Consider the following 15377-nt stretch of genomic DNA (forward strand, 5'->3'; position numbering starts at 1 on the left):
GCAGACTGACAGAAGCGAGGCTGCCATATCGCGCCATCGGCCCCTCTGGCCAACACCAGTAGTATGTGTTATTTAGTATGCTATAGTAGCTGTACAGGATATAAGACTTTTTTCTAATATCTCACCCTTTTAAATCCATGCATGAAGGACATTTTTGGGCACTTGGCCCAGGACAATAGTTTCGTCTTGGGCATTTGCAGACACTAAACTGGATCGCCTGAATATGTTTCTGTTCCTTCACTGGGCTGGTTTCAGTCATTATGCAAATGAACTGTTTCTAAGATTGTGGAAACCTGCAGTCAGCTGAGACTGAAGAAGTCACTTGGATGAGTGACGAAACGTTTCTCCCACAAAACGCTACATCCAGATGAACAGAATCAACTTTTGGAGATTTACTTACCTGGATAATAATAATAATAATGGATTGGATTTATATAGCGCTTTTCAAGGCAACCAAAGCGCTTTACAATGCAACTATTCATTCACTCTCGCATTCACAGACAGGTGGATGATTGAGCATGCAGCAAGACGTTTCTGTCTTTTGTGATATTTTTAATCAAATTAAGGGAAATTTGATATGGTTACTTGGACCAATAGATGGTCCAAGAAGTTTAGACTCCAATTTTGGTGAACAAAAGTGAATTTATTAGGACATTACCACTGTTGTGTGTAATACATTCCAAAGTTACTGCAATCACAATACACTTTTCTGTAATACAGTAATATAATTCATTACTATACTAAATTTAATTATTACTACTTATAATAAAACAATTATGTACAGCATTTACTTGTATTACATGACTTATCTGATTATCTACACGGTAGGCAGAAAAAAATAAAGATGATCAGACACGCTGGTTTTTTCTGCTCTTGAGCTTTTATTACTATATCTATAACATTTATTAAAGTATCTATTACTTTGTCTTTGATGACTATTTTGCAGTTCATTAACAGTTACTTTTCAACCAGTGAAAATGGACCATGTGTATGAAAATGGTTTTCTATTTTTTTATTTTAATTGACTCCCTATGAGCAATCTGCGAAAGAGGATTGGGGCCACTGGAAAAAGGGGAAAAAAGTGGGCATGTCTTTTTTTTCTTTTCCTGTCTTCTGAGATCAAAGTCAGAATTCTCAGAAAAAAGTCAGAATTCCAACTTTAATCTCAGAATTCTGACTTTTTCCCTCAGAATTCCAACTTTAATCTCTAATCTGACTTCTGAGATTAAAGTTGGAATTCTGAGGGAAAAAGTCGTAATTCTGAGAAAAACATCAGAATTCTGACTTTTTCTTCAGAATTCCAAATTTAATCTCACAAGCAGATTAGAGATTAAAGTCAGAATTCCGAGATTGAAGTTGGAATTCTCAGAGAAAAATCAGAATTCAAACTTTAATTTTAGAATTACAACCTTAATCTCAGAATTCTGACTTTAATCTCAGAAGTCAGATTAGAGATTAAAGTTGTAATTCTGAGAAAAAAGTCAGAATTCTGAAAAAAGAGAAGTGCCCACTTTTTTTTCCAGTGGCCCTAATCCTCTTCCGTAGCAATCACTTGGTGAGAGTGGGAAGGGAAAACTTCTTTTTTAACGGGGATAATCGTCCTGCAGAACCAGGGTCAGGGAGGGGGAAAAATCTCCTGCAACTGGTTGTGGGTGAGGGGAGGGAAACAGGACAAAAGACACCCTGTGGAAGAGGGGCAAAGATGAATAATAACTAATGATTCTATGCAAAGTGGTGTATAAACACATATGGTCTAATTAACCCTGTCAGGCTCAGATTAAGTTTTTGTTGCTAATGCACAAAAGAATACCTGCAGTGGTACTTCTGAGTAACAAAAACTTATAAAATATGTATGTGGGATAATCAGGTTGTTAGCTTTCAACTGTTGCAAATCTGCAACGCCTGCCTTGAGAGGGTTAAAAACTTATGAAGTTAATTATCTGTTCAGTTCAGATTCAAAAAAGTATCATGGCAGTGGCCAAAATACTCAAACTGAGGCATCAAAACTTTACAAACTAATAGACGACATCACAGCGGTTAGGTCTGTCTGGGGAAAACTATCAAAAGTGGCAAATGGTTTGATTGGTTATTAATAAAAAAACAAATTGTTGAAAGAAAAGCTCAACTGCCTTTTTACTTGATTAAAAGTAAGATGTAATAATCTTTATATTTGAATTTAATAGCAGGCAATCAATTTGTCATTAAAGACACTTGGAACACAACTATTACGTATTCAGGGTCACTTATGTAAGTTACTTACAGCAGTGTGTTTCTGTCATATCCTTCAGAACTGACGCAAGTTTTTACTGGGTGTGTAGTAGAACTGCAGAGTAGCCAGCAAACAGCATACCTGCGGTGTTTCTTCTCACTGAAAAGTACAGGGTGGTGCAGCTGCTCCAAAACACAGAGGTTAGAGCAGGCTGGAGTCCAAAGTTGAGGCTAACTCTCACTCTGGCACCAAGCTTTGGCTTTCTAGTACAGCATGTGGAAGTGCTTTTGGCTTGGAGGAGATCTAGCTGTTAACAAAAAAATAAATAAAAAAAAATAGGAAGAAGAAAGGAAAAAAATGGGCAGTGGCAAAAGCGGCCTCTGCACGAGGATAAAGGAGCCGGGACAAAGCACATTACTCTTCATTTTTGTCACATCCAACATGCCAGCATCCATACGATGGAAAAACAACAAGGCAGAGAATTATGATGAATGCAGTTGAAAGGCAGAAGCGGCAGCTAGCTCATAACAAACAGCTCACATATAATCCTTACATTTAGTTTAATTCAAGGAAGAAAAGCATTTCATGTGAAATTACTGCTGTTGCTAAGTAAATCTAATACCCTGCCAGATTACCTCACATTGTTCTTCTCATTTGCGATCCTGAGAGTCACATACTTTATTTTTGCTTTTTAGTCAAATTCTTAACAATAGTTATCCTTTATACGGCTGCCCCCTCTGACTTCTCAGGCAAAATGAAGCCTTTCGGCAGTGCTCGGGGATATCATCAAGTCCACCAGTCTCAAGGCTAATATCAATGTCTCAAGGGTGTGCAGATAACCATCATTTTCCTCCATCTAAACCCTCCTGTTAGTCTCCAGAGTGGAGGTTCAGCTGTCTCCTGAAGCTTGTTTTTACTTCACCCCTTTGCTGTTGTCACAACATTTTCATTACATAGCAACTTAAGCTCTTAATGACCCCCTTCGAAGACTAAACACGAGGTCAAACAGGGTGTTGCCTGGACAAAAAGGAGAAGAGGTGACAACAGATTCTGTTCATAGTCACCTTTGTCTCTGCCTGCTTAAAAAAAGAAGTAATACCGTACATATTAAAAAATGTCTGAGATATAAGTTTATTATAATACAGAAAATTGTTCAGATTTACAGCTCCGTTAAAAAATTGTTAAAATGAGTTAAAGTCCTCATTTATGAGGAACTCCATGTACCACTTACACTCACTCATACTTGCTACCACTCCACTAGTCCTCCATTGTCATTCATTTATTTTGCTAGGAGAATTGGAAATAAGTGTAGGGATTTACTTAAATCTGTGCAATTATCCCAGGAAATACAGTTTGTAAGGCAAAAATGGATTCTCAAACTTGAAAGTCAATATTTAGTAAGACCATGTTTGTTCTTTAGTACAGCCTGAACTCTCTTAGACAAGCTTTCATGTAATTTCTTTAAGTAGGCCTCAGGAATAGTTCACTGGGCTTCTTGAAGGATATTCCAAAGCTCTGTTTTGGAGGTTGTTTGCCTTTTGTTCTGTTCTCTATCTAAATGATCCCACACTTCACACAGTCCTGGTTCTGAAGAGGCCAAACGGACTGCAACTTAAGAAAAGCACACAAAACACAATGGAAACAGGAAAACAGAAAACAGAAATAAGAAATAAGAAAAAACAGATTTCCAAAAGCACAAGGGAAGTGTTTCTGGGGAGACAATAACCTGATGGACCAGTTGCAGGAACACATGCTAGTGTGTTCTATCATGATTCATATAATATTGATGATGGATTTTTTGGCTAATAGTTAGGCTAACACACGTACCTCTCATCTTTTCTTTCCTCACAAAACCAATAGATCCTCCACTTCTTTTAACTGTCTCCCAGCGCAATTCTTAGCATATTTTGGTTCCTGCAACTGGTCCGTTGGGTTATTGTCTCCCCAGAAACACTTCCCTTGTGCTTTTGGAAATCTGTTTTTTCCTATTTCTGTTTTCGTTTTTTTTTTTTTCTATTTTCATTGTGTTGCGGTCCATTTGGCCTCTCAGGGCCACCGTACATTAGCCATCAAATATACTGAAAGTTAATTTTGGGGAATAATGTGTCAATTACCTCGAACTTTTGATCTTAAAAGTAGCATAAAGTATTGTCATGGTAACCTCAGTGGCTCCACAGGTAACTTTTTAATAGAAAGTCATACTGTCATACTGAAATTACTTAGTTTAAAAAACATCAGGATAAAAATGTAAGAACTATTATCAGGGCAGTACTACTGCTGTTTGACAGCGCAAGTCAAAATAAAACATTCCTCTGCCATGATCACAGGAGATCTTATTTGTGGAGATGGAGACTTGAATTGGACTTTTGGCATGTAAAACAGGTTCTGCATTGGACTGATTTCTCTGTAGAAAGTTGCGGTAAATAGCAAGCATTTTTCCATTTAAGAAAAATAACCAAATTTGAAAACATCTTTCAACTATTGTTATCATTTATGCTCAACTACTGTCTGACAACTATTTGAATTCTGGGCAAGAGCCATACAGATAAATCTAGTAGAAACAATACACAACTAAAGGGGGAAATCCAAGCCTTCAACCTTTATGAAGCCTCAGTAATGACATGTAATAAATAAATAAAATGTCTTTTCTGGTCATAGCAAAGTGTATAGACAGTGACATATAGCTAAATTTAGTCTTACAACCTAGGAGCTAGATAATTATCCCTGTAAATTCTTGACATCACTGCTCAAGTTGCTCCTGCTGCCTTGTTGCCTGTGGTGGGAAGTCATTTGGTTGGCTGCTGTCGAACTCAGTCTCCAATTGTTTCAATTTATCTTTTGGGTCGGGTATATATGGCTGCCGGTTGTCTCCTCTCCAGCTCTGTGGTGCTGAGTTCAGCAGAGATTTGAGCAAACTAAGCCCACAGTTGGGTGTGATTTTTGTATTTGTTTGGATGGTTTTCCACCAAAGTCCCAATGAAATGATTAATGGCTGTGAAGGCCGGGCATAGGGCCGTGGCTTGTTTTGCAGCCCACAGGCTTCTGAGTCTGATTAACTTGTTTACGCAGACATAACGGGAATGGGTGTAGGCGGATGGAGAGACGTGGAGTTTGGATGGAGAATAAGACTGACAGAAAGTGTCTTTATTAGCATGGATTCCAATCCCTTGGAATAGAACGCATTTGGAAAAAAAAAAGAGGAACATTTTTTTATTCTAGAAAGAAGCATCTAGGGTTTTCAAGCCATCCATAGTGTTTACTTTAATGGTTCCCATGGAAAATCTGCCAAACAATGCAAACAATAAGAGGGACAGTTATATTTTGTTGTGGTCAGCTGTATGTAAAACATCCAATCTTAATGATGATATCTAGCTTTTGTTGTAAGCTGTTTGTGTGCCAAATATAAGGTTCTTCATACAAAGCACTGTCTTGTGGTTTTCAGGTTTACAGATGACATAAACCAAAGCTCGCACCACCGCCCGCAAAATACGCTTCAAAGCTGCCAGTCACATTTTCTGTCAGTGTGACGCCATTGTTCTTCTCTCATTTTATAGACAATTTGCAAATCTAATTATAACATTGGACTAACACTGAACAGGGCAAAACATCTTGCTACACTGAACCTATCACGTATGTATCCCTGGGTTTTGTATGGCCGAGTAGCTCAGTGTTATAGCACACATTAATAGAGTCACTTGAACAGCTTCAAAACTACTTGCAATGTTCTAAGTACTTCTTTTTATTGTGATCTTTATGGCACTCCATCTCAGTGAGCTTTTAAAACAGCAGAGTTCTAGTATTTCCTTTACTCAACTCAAATATAACTCCTTGGAGATTTATCGCAATACCCTTGAGCATTTCTTTGTGCTGATAAGAATTCTTCTCTGGCATAAGGAAGATAAGAAATACCTTAGGGCACCTGCACTCAGGGGAAAAAAACCTCTCTTGTTTGTAAGTTTCTGAATAGCTTTTCGTACCTGTTAACATTACACTCCCTCCAACCCGTCCTCAACCGCAATTAGCTCACCTTTCAGTATACGAGTCCTTTTTGGCCGGCTGGCCAAGGCAGCAGATGTCGCATTGGCCTGTTCATGCAGACATGCTTGATCCAAGATGATTGGCCATAATTATAGGCTGTAAGCTGATAGTGGAGGGGATAGGGAGCCTATTGAGATGTCAGTCCTCCCAGTGTTTATGAATGCATTCAGGCACTGCCGTGGCTGTAGCCTCAATAGCATGTGGATTGATAGACTGCAGGGACGTAGCTGTGATTTTAATAGGAACACCTGGAGAGGTGTACTGGGTTAAACACTGGAAGGTTTGTAATTGTGTGATAGTGTGGGTATGTGTTGCAAGGGGACAATGTTTTAGCTGTTATATGTTAGAAAACATGTTCTGTAGATTTCAGAATGGGGTTGAGCAATATGTTTAAATGTTTTCCAAATAGCTGGTGGCCTTCTGACAACTAACAGCAGAGATACATTCAGGAAGATGAAGGGGGCACTAAGAGACAGTAAGAGGGCCACTGCACACCATTTTTGTTTAAAACACACAGAAAAGTCACCTATTTGACTTTATTTTTGATAATTTATGTTGTGAAATAAAGAAACATCTAGGGTGTATATCTATGATTAGATGATGAAAAGACAAGCTGAAACTTGTGGTATTAGTGGAGACCTAGCAATGGAAAGCTAGCTTAGTAAGCACAGGCTAGGAGGTATTCATACTGGTGCTTTGTTCTGCAGCACTGAACACTAGCTTTACAATGTCAGGTCTCCACACAACTACATTCTATTCATATTGTGCAGTGTAAAGCACAAGTACGGCGAAGTAAAAGTAGAGAGCCCCATGAACAAGATATTCAAATGGGGACGTCACCAGAAGCTATATGGTACCCTTCGATTACAAAATTCTGAACTCTTGTTTTGTTTTTTGCTTTTTTGTTTTTCATTTTTTTAGTCCTCATACACACATGTATTGAATATGTACTGAGCAAGGCTGTTAAAAAATAACAATATCATACTTTTAGTATAAGTATACTAACTTATACTAAAAGTTACTTACTAAAAGATACTTGCATCGGTACAGATAGCAATAGTGTAATCTTCCACATGATAGACTTGCAACACTACTACAGAAAGATTAGTGCACAGCCCTTCCCCTCAAAGTTGAATAGGTGAACAGTAGCACAATAAACATCTTAAGCCACATTAGCTGTCTTTGAAGGCTGTGGCTAAAGATGTGTTAACACTGGAAGCAATGTTGCAACCAGGCACCATAGTAGGCCAGTCAGGAATAAACTTTTCTGAACTTCCACGCAAGTAACTGATGCAACTACCAATGAGAGTGATTGACATATATTGGCTTCATTAGAGGGTTATCAAAGCAACCAGAGTCTTAAATGTGCACAAGTGACCAGCCATTAGTTTAAAGCAAATCTCTTCTATTGTGAGATTAAAAAATAATCTTAATGTGGGAGCTGCGCACCAGCGTCATCAGTCCTGTCTGTCTGCAATGTTAATAGACAGCATTAATTTAACAGAATAATATAATTATTTGTGTCTAAGAAGTGTTTTGTTTCTCTGATTAAAGCTGAGAAAAGTCTACCATCAACCAAACTGAAGCAATGCCAGCTTATCTTACCAAGTCTGTTTGATCAGCAGTGAAATATGATGCCAAGTCACCAGAAGCACAGGAAATAAAGACTGACAACCTCCCGTTAATATGGCCTAAATACAGCTGCCATTTCCTATTAACACACTTAGATGAACGTTAAAAGTTAATTATTTTCTGCATAAACAGACCACTAAAGCAGCTACATATAACAAAAAATAGGCTAAAAATGTTGTCAAAAGTCACCACAAAAATACCAGCTGTATACAGACTGAAGTCATTCCACTGGAATATATATATATAAATCATAAACAACAAAAAAAATTCCAAGCTGAAATCAAGGTCAACATGATAAAAACAGAGCAGAGTACTATTATTTATTAATTTCCCTGCAAAGAATTATATTTATTATGGCTAGTTTCACTCCATATCCTCCCAAACCTCCCAACCCTGTCATTGACACCCCACCTGCAGTGGCTCGATGCTCCACTAGCGGGGCCCACTCGGCAGTTTGAGAACAAGTGGATTAAACAAATAAGGTAGAACGTGTTAGGTAATGAGCATTGTAAGTCCTTGCAGAGAGTTTTTTAAGGTTTAGACAGACCCAGACTGTTCCTTCTGCTTCCACAAAAATCAGACTGATGTCAATTTTCTCACTAGAAAAGGAAAAATGGAAGTGCAGTGCCCTTAAATTTTAAACTTTTCCTTTATCCTGTCTATTGAGCCCTACTGTGAAAATTTAACTTGAGTAAATTGTTAAACTATAACTCTGTCTTCCATCTGGTGTGTCACCACATGACCAGAAATGTAATTTATTTTAATGAGCTTTGGTCCCAGTAGTAAAAAAAAAAGTTTCAAACCTGCTGCAGGGAGCAATCAAGTGTTTGCCATCAGCTCGCTGAATGAACCACTGGCTTGTTGCATTGTGTCTCACCAAAATAAATTTTAACAAATGACTTAAGAAACTTTGTCCTTGCGTAAGCAAAAGAGAAGCTAGGGAGAACAAGAAGGGGGAAAAAGCACAGCAGAGGAGAGGAGAAAATCAGAGAGGCCTGAATGCTGGGAGGCACCTAATTGTCTACTGCAGCATGTAATGACAAGCTTACTTCGCATCAATCTTTCATTATTAAGAGCTATTTCTGTCTTGATGCAGAAGGCAAACAGATTCATCCTCAGGATGGCGCTGAATTAAGAGGGAGACGCTGGTCTGTCCGCTGAATGAACAGGATTAAAGGAGGACGATAAAAGTCGATTAATCTAAACTTTTTCTGGCTTTTGTGGGAATTCTCGTTTCTCTCTCTGTGTAAGATTCTATCTCCTCAAATAATATTTTGCAGAATTTTTGCCTAAATAGCTTCACAAATGTCAGTTGCTCTCATTTTATAATCATGTTGTAGACAAATGGATGATTTCAAAATTAGCACTTGTAGAATTTGTACTAACCCTACTACATATTTAAACACACTGAGTTATATGAATTATATTTCATAAATAAATGTCACCATAATAGCATTTATTTTAATAGTCACCCACAATTTAAATAATAACTATTAATGTTTTTAGGACTGTTTCTTGTGGCAGTTTTCCTTTGAGAACACTGCCCCCTATCTTTGAAAACGATATGTCTGTTTAAGCCTCACAGAAATCTTCTCACTAAACAAATGTGACAGATGACAGAAGAAAGAGGAGGCTTTAGTGAAACTTTTAATTAAAACCAATCGCTTCGATTTGTATGTGCTGCACATTGCGTTGGCCCATTCATCAGCTATTAGCGTGAATCAGTGAAACACTGAAATTGCCGTAAAATGTTGAGAATGAGTGAGCCGGGCACTGTGCCAAAAGCAGGTCGGATGTGGAGATGAGGAGGAGAGAGGATCAAGAGTGGGTAAATACAGAGAAAGAGAGAGAGGAGGAGGAGGAAAGGCGTGTGTGTGTGTGTGTGTGTGTGTGTGTGTGTGTGTGTGTGTGTGTGTGTGTGTGTGTGTGTGTGTGTGTGTGTGTGTGGATTTGAGACAACTCCATCCCCCTAATAACCCCACTGGATAAAATATGCTTTGAGTGGAGATGATTACCTCTTTATCACTGTTCTCTATATATTTATCCCCCCCACTCTCTTCCTCTCTGCAGCTTGTAGTTCCTCTCTCTCCATATCTCTTTGCCGTTCCCCCCCCCCCCCCCCCCCCCCCCCCATTTCTGTGCTCGAGGAAATAAGCCTCAGTCTCAGTGATGCTTTTCAGTTCTCCAAAGTCCTGAAGGGATTAGCACTTTGAACTTGTGTGGCTTCATTTAAACTTCGCCACTTTGTTAACTGTTGGAGGTAAAGTACATCAGATGACACAAAAGTTTGCTTCAAAGAGCAAGAAACTTGTGTGCAAGCTACTAAAGACACCCAAAGAGAAACTATCACTTAAACATAAACCTGCTCAATATAATATAATAGGTCAATACCTCCCAAATATGGCTCTTTTATCAGAAGCTGCTCTGGTAAAGAGATATGCACTAGAGATGGGCAATATTACCTTGAAGTTATATTAAAAAAAATTTCAAGAATTTTGCAATAACAATTTTTCTAACACTATGCAAAAAAGGATTGAACAACATTTTATTGATAAATACTGGCAGTGTAATTAAATGAAGGTCATGTTTTATCCTTCTTTTTCAATTTTTCCATTGAGCTACTGTCACTGATGACATCTCCTAATTTGAAATGTGACTCTACAGACGTAAGGTGCCAGCAGCAGCCTTATAGAGCAATCGCAGTGATGCAGCATTATTTCAAATGTAAGCACAAAAGTAGAGGCAGTACTTTCCCTGAAAATGTTAAGCTGAAGTATAAAACAACAGCTTACCTCTTTAGTTTAGCAATAACTAAAACAATTTAACCTTGTAACTCTTCAGGAGCTCTGCTCTAAATCTGAGGATGACAACATTCCTGGGCTTGTCTCATAGTTGCACATACTAGGGAGAGTAAATATATGGTGTTGCTATAGCATTGATATCGTGATATAATTTTTAGCATATGCTATAATGGAAAGTAACACATTTTTCAGTAACTGTACTGTAATTGAACCACAGTAACAATTATTTCATTACTTGCATTAAAAGGTTCTTCATTTATCTGCACACAGGGTGAATGGAAAGAAAAAAATAAGTGTATTAGTGCACTTGTGCTACATTAGTGTTTATGTAGAGCAGTCTACAGAAAAGATATAGACTGACAAGACTTTTTTATTGCACAAAAGGGCCAGAGCACTATAGTAAAATGCAAACTGTGTCCAGCACAGAAACAACCATATTATATTGCTAATACAACTTCAACTCTCTGCAAACATCTGCACAGATAGCATGCTAACACAAAGCTAGCCAAAAACCCAGAGTGACAATAAAGCTGAGTGTATGCTGACCTCAACTTTTCTTTGTGTTGTCGACTTTCTGTTCATACGTAACGCTAAAAGAAACTAATATGTGTGTGCCGTCATTAAGCCATATATTTCTGCTGGTGTGTTGAACCAACACAAAGGTTTATATTGTTAAATGGTAATAATGAGACAATCAGGTCATTTCAAGTCATTTTAGGTAACAATAGGAAAGTCCGGGAGGGCCCGGTGGCGCCTGTGTCCGGCAGCCTCGCCTCTGTCAGTGCGCCCCAGGGCAGCTGTGGCTACAATGTAGCTTGCTATCGCCAGTGTGTGAATGTGTGTGTGAATGGGTGAATGACTGAATGTAGTGTAAAGCGCTTTGGGGTCCTTAAGGACTAGAAAAGCGCTATACAAATGCAGGCCATTTAATATAATACTATAATTTAAGTAATATAAGACTAGTTGTAACAAATTACTTTTTTCGATGAATCATTTGGTAACATACTGCAGTGAGAACACTCCCACTGCACTGACGCTAAAAGACACCTTCAGCATATCTTGAGACAGCAGCTGCTTTGACAAGGCCACAGCATTTGATGCCCTGGAATGAGAATAGGCCGTTACATCTGTTTTCAGTCCGGCACATCCTGGGTTTGATAAGTATTCATAATAACTTGCAACTTTACAAAAAAAAAAAAAAAAAGTATTATATGCAGACATTAAACCAAGTGTAAATTAGTGAGTTACATATTTTAGCAGTGGATTTCACCCTGCATCATCTGCAGCAATGTCAACCTATAACCAAGCAGAATTTTCCAGAAACATTACCAGCTTCAGAATAAGGTAAAGTCAGTCATACGGTTAAAGATGGTTGTAACAACATCAAGAAACACTCTGCAACAGCAGTCACAGCTGGAAGGTTGGAGAGATTACATTTGTAAAGAGCTGTGGAGAACATGGGCAAGAAAGAAACAAGCTTCATGATAACAAGTTGGATACAATACAGTGAAAGCTGAAGTGTTTCTGTAGTGCTGTCTTCACATTCTGATAGCAAGAGCACCAATGTGGGAACACGTTTCATATTAAAAAGGCTGGGTGGGATGTCATTTCAAAAGATATGGCTAGATCCAATAGAACTTCCAGAGATCGTTTTTTTCAGTGGTCTAAACAACATTTAGCCACAACACTTTTGCACGGGCATGGGCTTTTCTGTGGATGAGCAATTGTGGCCTGAGATCCCCATTGTATGTGCAGATCTTTGGGCAGAGACTGTTTTCCCAGCTGTCTCAGGCACAGCAAGCATGAGAGAATGACGGAGGAGTGACGGATCCGTATCCCTGAGGATTAGCATGCAGAAGACATCCTGGTGTTGAGCAGGAGCGGATTTGAAGGCACTTTGCCGATAATAACGCAACCCTCAAGTTGGCAGACTGAGGAGGAGGAAGGCTCTCAGGATCCTGGAAAAAAAGCTGAGGAAAAAAAAGTGCACTGCTGGAGAAAAGAAAACAACCTCATCCCTGCACTCTTTGAACTAGGAACCACCTGCTCGCTCTTAAAACAACTGTCTGGCCTTTTATTATTGTGCTCCTCACTGCTCTAACATATGCTCACATGAAGAAATGCTTCATGTGTGCCTCAAAGGACTTTTTTATGTGATCACATTCTCTCTGTTGAAGCTTTACTTTAAAGTATCTTATTCTGTCGATGTTACGTGAAATGTCTTATCGTATTTTCTGTGCATAAGAGATACTCCAGAGGAACTGTGTTTCATTTAGCTGAAACATGGAGGGAATGCAGCTATTGTCTCTCTTTTGCTTTCCCAAGTTTGCAAAGCTTAGAAACTGTTTGCAAAGTATTTTCTGTGTAAGAACAGAACTAAGAAAAGAGCTACCTTATGGAAAAATCAAGCGTGCACTGAAGCTGCATTAACAAAGTCATTTAAACTTCTTTAACAATTTTCTTTAATCATATTTTTTTTGCTAGCTTCATAATCATTCAAATATTTTGAGGACTGTTTTTCATTAACGCTTTCTCTTTAACTTTTTCTAGTTTACACAAATGCCTCTGCAAAGTTTGTTTTCAAAGCACTCCGCTGTAGGTGTCTAGACAACTCAATCAGCAATGATATGGAGGCTGTCAGTAAGAGATATGTTCATCCATTGCATTAATCTCAGCAGGCATCAAAAGCCCCCGACAGCAGCCTCCGTCACGCCACAGGTGGAGGATACGCTGTGAAATGGCACCATTGTCATCTCTCTGTACCATCTGCCCCTCTTTCTCGAGCCCCACTCGCACTGCCACTTGTTGTCGTCACAGAGCAGTCACAATGGGCTGTCACCTTATAATGAACCCTGAGGGTGCGAGGCACTGATTTAAAGTCCCATTACCGTCACAGTGCCAAGGGACTGCAGGAATGATGACTTAGGTATGGCGGTTTGCTGGCTCCAAGCACAGATGGTGCTTTTTCCACACATTAAATGTTACTGGGTAAACTGTGCAGAGACTGTTGGACAATAAAGGTGAAAGTGTGTGCGGAAACAAATTGGTGTTTTTGCTTTTCTCATTTGGATCCTTCTGGTCAGTAAATTTATCCGGAAAGTTGTTGATGAGTTATTTATAAAAACAGAAGTAAAGCTGCAATATTCTGCACCATTGGAGTGGAAAATGAAAACAGCCATTAAAGCTAATACATGACTGAGCAGCTTTAAAAAAAAATATGCAGGTATGTCATCAGCGAGAACAAACTCTTTGTAGTGGTGAAAAAAGGAACACGACTTCTGTTCTGGATGATTGTGCTGACTCTTGTTGCCCAAGCTGCCCCTTGTCTTCACTCTCTCCGTGTGAGCTGTGTTTGAAAAGGCAGCGAGCAGCATGAGGTCAGGGCGACTATGTCCGCTCGTGTCACATGGTTCTTTTCATCTCTCCATGCTGCCATTACGGCAGGTCACAGGGTGAAGGGCACCACAGTGGCAAGGCATGCTGGGATACATGGACTGCGAGTCATTCTCCCACCGGTGCTCGGAGCCCTTGAGAGTTGATGGTACGTGTTGCTAGGGTATGCTGGCAGCTGCATAAGCTCTGCCTGGCAACCAGCCTATGAGGTATTAGTTCTGGTCTGGCCCCCATAGGAAGTCATTTAGCACATGCATTTTAATTCTGCATCTGTATTCAAATGGAGGACTATTGCTGGCTAAATTATAGAGTCATGGTAAGAGGAAAGTACACCCTATGTCATTTATAACTTTTTACATATGACACCCCAGGATTCAGTAGCTTATGCGTTCAATTTTAGTAGAAATAACTTGAAATAACTTGAAAATTTGGTGTTGGTTCTGATATGCTGTGTTTGGTTGGTGCATTATAGCCAAATAACATAACTTTGGTCTGTCCGATGGAGATTGTTTGAGAAAGCTTGTGGTTTATTAAGATACAGTTTTGCAAAGTTAAGCCATGCTGCCATGCAATACAAAATGAGCATGAGATGTCTCCTTTAATGTTCTGCTGTGATTTAAATAAGATGGGCTGAATGTTGCCAACAGATTATTGTTGCTGTAAGATTTTTACAGTGACATGGAAACACATGGAATTTAAAAAATATACAGTAGTAATATAACTATGTTTGTGTTTTAGAAAACTAAGCTTGCTTCTTAATTGACTCTTATGAGTCCCCAAAAATTAAGATTTTCTCTTGGTAACTTTCACAATCCTGTGATCCACTTCAGCAGTAGTTGATGCTCACACTGCAATTGAAAAATGTTTCCATATTTCTACTGCTGTGGTGCTTTCAGTACAAGTTACACCTCATTATCAGTCAAAACAAAGAAATCTCAGGTCTTTTGGCCGTAGTTGTTTTTCCTCAGGATCATTTTCTACACGGAGCCAAACCTCTGCTTTTGACTGACACACGCCTGCCCTGTGAATGTAAAAGGTTGGTATTTATGTTTATTAACTTTTTTTTTCCAAGTCAAAACAGATGTAAATTCCATATTTCCATCATGTTTACAGTCTGGCACCTCCTAATTCTTCACCTGTAATAGCACCAGACTGTAGAACCGCTAACATTTAAGGCTCCGTGTTCTCAACTCCTAAAATATGTATAACAGATGTGGATAGAAATGTGAGTGAAAGTGAGGAGAATTCAAATTTCAGTTTGACTCAAGCTTGGGGGATTTCAGCCCATCTGTGATGGACATGCT

This window comes from Rhamphochromis longiceps, linkage group LG8, assembly GCF_057381845.1.
Source record: "Rhamphochromis longiceps isolate RC_006_pf linkage group LG8, R_longiceps_female_GT1.1, whole genome shotgun sequence".
In the NCBI taxonomy this organism is placed as follows: Eukaryota; Metazoa; Chordata; class Actinopteri; order Cichliformes; family Cichlidae; genus Rhamphochromis; species Rhamphochromis longiceps.